Source organism: Psammomys obesus, unplaced genomic scaffold, assembly GCF_907164565.1.
Source record: "Psammomys obesus unplaced genomic scaffold, mPsaObe1.curated_primary_1811, whole genome shotgun sequence".
Lineage (NCBI taxonomy): Eukaryota > Metazoa > Chordata > Mammalia > Rodentia > Muridae > Psammomys > Psammomys obesus.
The window spans coordinates 6,293,327-6,298,259 of NW_026585698.1; positions in this window are offsets into that span (position 1 = coordinate 6,293,327).

Genomic DNA, 4,933 nt, shown 5'->3' on the forward strand with positions numbered 1-4,933 from the left:
CTCCACCATTCACTCTCTGTCATTTCCAGTGAACTGTCCTAGGGGGAAGTAGGTGTCTGTGACCTAGCCTGCTTTCCACACACAATCTCCCTCATTTTCTAAAGGTGTCTTGTTCCTCTTCTTTGTAACCCTTACTTCAGTCCAATGCTATATCAACTTACAACTTCAATTTTGTTACTCCCAACAGAAAAAACTCTTAAAGCATTCCAACAGTTCCTCAATGCCTGAGTACAAGTTTCTTACCCTGGACATTTAATACTGTTTATGATGTAGTCCAAATAACTCTTCCTGGGAAAATATGCCAGTTTCAGCCCCTCAAACTGATAAATATACTGACCTTTTAGGACTCAAAGTAAAGCTGAGTTCCATAAAAGCCTTACACATTCACGTCACTGTCATTGTGCCTTTCTGAAAATCCCATATAACTCAGCAAATCTTTCTTTTTTTTTTTTACATTTATCTCCTCATCCCTTATTCTTTTGTTGCTGATTAATTCCTTATCTTGCTCATTAAATTATAAGCAAATGACAGGAGACGCTCATTCATCCGACTGCGCAGCCCATGCGCATTTCACTATTTACTCAGAAAAGAAGTTTCGGGGCTACTAGGTCTCCGGTTTTCATTATGCAGACTACTGCAAAGATGGTCACTGTACCTAAAACCCAAAGGACTTTCTGTAAAAAGGATAACATCAGGCTTACAAATGACCCAGTATGAGGCCGGATCTTTTCATCCTTACACTCGTCTCTTTCAGAATACTAATGATTTTTCTCTGCTTTGTTCTTTAACCTCATCTGCTTTTAGCCTTCCATCCTGTTCCATACATCTTAATCTTTCATCACTTTTGCTTTCATGGTTTTAACCTTTCATCTCATTGGCCTCTAGCCTTTTCTCATTTATTTTAAATCTCATCCACTTTGTCTTTTCATTATTTTTTAATGTTGAATCATTAACCTTTATTTTGGAGCTTAATTCTCTTGTATTTTTGACTTCTAGACTCCTTTTCCCCCCCTTACTTCACTCTCAAATTTGTGAGTTTTACTTTCTTCTAAGTAGCTACCATTCGTTATAAAAATGAAACAAGTGCTCTTTTCCCTCTTCCCTTATAATTCTGGATTTAAATTTTTATTTTTTCATAACCGGTAAAAAGAAAGTTCAAAGAGATCTTATTACCATACACAGAAAGAGATTTAACTACACACAACAGCTCCCCTCCAGATCCTGGGGACCCCACACTGTAATAGATCCTTATCTTCAGTCCCACTCCTGTAGAAATGGAATGACTACCTCATCAGTAGGAATTGAAAGAAACAGCCAGGCACTGATCTAACTAATGCCATTTTGTTTTCGGCTCCATCCTGTTCTATTTCCTTCCTTCTGAGTTCTCCAGAGTCTTTCTCCACCAAAGTTACTTTGAATCCCAAGAAAAGTAGGTTTAATTGTTGGTGCTTTAAAACAGAAGATTGAAACTGCTCTCTAAGCAACAGAGACTTTCTTGGCATTAAGACACCTCTGCTTCTTTCTGCTCCTGGGATACCTCACTCAGGATGATCTTTTCTAGTTCCCACCATTTGCCTGCAACTTTCATGATTTCCTTGTTTTTAATTGCTGAGTAGTATTCCATTGTTTAAATGTACCACAATTTCTGTATCCATTTCTCAGTTGAGAGACATCTGGGCTGTTTCTAGATTCTGGCTATTACAAAAAAAAGCTGCTACAAACATGGTTGAGCAAATATCCTTGTTGTATACCTGAGCATATTTTGGATATATGCCTAGGAATGGTATGGCTGGATCTTGAGGAAGCGCTATTCCTAGTTGTCTGAGGAAGCGCCAGATTAATTTCAATAGTGGTTGTACAAGTTTACATTCCCACCAACAATGGAGGAGGGTTACACTTTCTCCACATCTTCTCCAGCATGTGTTGTCACTTGAATTTTTGATCTTAGCCATTCTGGTGGGTGTAAGGTGAAATCTCAGGGTAATTTTGATTTGCAATTCCCCATTGACTAAAGATGTCGAGCATTTATTTAAGCGTTTCTCTGCCATTCGATATTCCTCTATTGAGAATTCTGTTTAGCTCTGTACCCCATTTTTAAATAATTACTTGATTTGTTTCTGTTTAACTTCTTGAGTTCTTTATATATTCTGGATAATACCCCTCTGTCAGATATAGGGTTGGTGAAGACTCCTTCCCAATCTATAGGCTGTCGTTTTGTTCGGACAAGACACACATGGTATATACTCACTTATAAGTGGATATTAGACCTATAATATAAAATAAACACTCTAAAATCTGTACACTTAAAGAAGCTAAGCAAGTAGGAGGACCCTGGGTGAGATGATCAATCCTCACTCAGAAAAGCAAATGGGACAGACATCAGAAGAGGGAGAAATCAGGGAACAAGATGGGAGCCTACCACAGAGGGCCTTTGAAAGACTCTACCCAGCAAGGTATCAAAGCCAATGCTGAGACTAATAGCCAAACCTTGGGCAAAGTGCAGGGAATATTATGAAAGAAGAGGGAGATAAAAGACTTGAAGGGGACAGGAGCTCCACAAGGAGAGCAACAGTACCAAAATATCTGGGCACAGGGGTCTTTTGTGAGACTGATATTCCAACCAAGGACCATTCATGGAGATAACTTAGAACCCCTGCATAGATGTAGCCCATGGCAGCTCAGTGTCTTAAATGGGTTTCCTAGTAAGGGGAACACGGACTGTCTCTAACATGAACTCAGTGGCTGACTCTTTGATCCCCTCCCCCTAATGGGGGAGAAACCTTTACCAGGCCACAGAGAGAGATAATGCAGCTAGTCCTGATGAGACCTGATAGGCTAGGGTCAGATGGAAAGGAAAGAGGACCTCCCCTATCAGTGGACTTGGGGAGGGGCATAGAAAGATATTAGGGAGGGAGGGTGAAATTTGGTGGGAATGAGGGAGAGAGCTATAGCTGGGATACAAAGTGAATAAACTGTAATTTATAAATAAATAAATAATTTTCTTTAAAGGACAGCTCTTTAGGGATATATGGAAATGAAGGTGAGAGGTCAAAATCAACCAGACTGACACCACTCAAACAAATCTAAACTACTACTGTGGAAAATCCCAGTCCTTCCCAGATAACACTGAGACTGATATAAAAACTTTGAGGACAGAGTCTAGGTCATTAGACCTTTAGTCTTTCTGTTTCAGCGACAGTTTTTCTCTCCCGTTTTTACCATTATTTATCTATTTGATTGACTTTCTGGTTGGATAACCAAGCCTTGTCCACTGGAGATTCCTGGTGTTGGGGCTTTTACACTAACCCAAGTAACAAGTTCCCTTGTCTTACTTACAAGTTCCACTGGGAGAGACAGGGAAGTTCATGAGCGTTTCTAGGGCTCTAACTTTGCTCACAGTGGACTCACTTAAGTTAAGAAGCCGTGTAGACTGATGTTACCATGACCTCTCTGTACTGTATATAAGGTTCTACAAGAACCATTGTGGAAAGGTAAACTACTCATTACTTGCAATTCATGACGATGTTAAAAGAGCAAAACAAACAAACAAAAAGAGATAGAAAATGCTAAGCAAGATAAATGGGGCCAGAAAAGGCAAACAAATCTTTACTGGATTTGGGGCCAAAAATCTCAGAAGCCTTCTATGCTGGACAGTAATGGTAGACACTCTCTGCACCATGCAGAGTCCTTAACCGCCACAGTGAGAACGGTGCTGTCTCCTACCTGATATGCTTATAAGAAGCTCTGAGGGAACTATGGGTAGGCTAATGAGAAGAGACATCATGACCAAGGCAACTTATAAAAGAAAGCATGTAGTTGGGGGCTTGCTCACAGTTTCAGAGTATGACATCCATGGCCATCATGGTGGCAAGCAGGCAGGCAGGCATGGTGCTGAAGCAGTAGCTGAGAGCTTACATCTGATCCACAAGCACATGGCAGAAAGAGACTGGGCCTCCTGTGAGCCTTTCACACCTCAAAGACCATTGCCGGGGACACAGCTCCTCTAACAACACCACACCACCAACTTAAACATTCCACCAACTGAGAACCAAGCATTCACACATATGAGCCTATGAGGGCTGTTCTCATTCAAACCACCACAGATCAGCTCACTCTACATCGACCCACCTCTTAGCTCAGCGAGGCCATTAGATGTCCTTCGTCATCACTGACTTGCCACTTCCTTACGATGCTTATTAACGAAAAGTTAGTCTTAATTCCACAATGTGTGCTATTTGGTAAAAACGGATAGTAGTTTGTCAAGATCTACTCTGAGGAAACATCCTTCAGGACATCAGAATCTGCAAGGAAACCATGACCTAATTCCATCCTGGACCTTTGGTCTTCTTTCAGTGAGCAATTAATGAGGCATAGGATACATCTGCCTCTGGATTCCAAGAATCCTCTCTGTCTCCTCGAGGAAAAATGGAGCATAACTATAGAAATAATTTTATCAACAGTTAGGTTTTTATAATGATATTCTTGACTTCATATATTATTTTTCTACCTAAATTTACACTTTGTGCATGAAGCTAAAGAGGAATTTTCCTGCTAATGTGTTCTATTTTGTAATCATACAACCTGATAAATTATGATTTCTAACCAGCCTCAAGAATTTACATTCCTAGCCTTATGTTAATCTGGCTAGATAGAAAAATGGGACAAATAGGTGACAGATTAGATAGATGATGATTCACACACACACATATGATTTGACAGGTTATAGGTAAGTAGGTGATAGATAAATGATACACACAAACAGTTATATATACATATATAGATGGATAGATTCATATAAGATAGAACTAAAGAAAGGAGAGAGGAAAGGAAGGAAGGAAGGAAGGAAGGAAGGAAGGAAGGAAGGAAGGAAGAAAGAAAGAAAGAAAGAAAGAAAGAAAGAAAGAAAGAAAGAAAGAAAGAAAGAAAGAAAGAA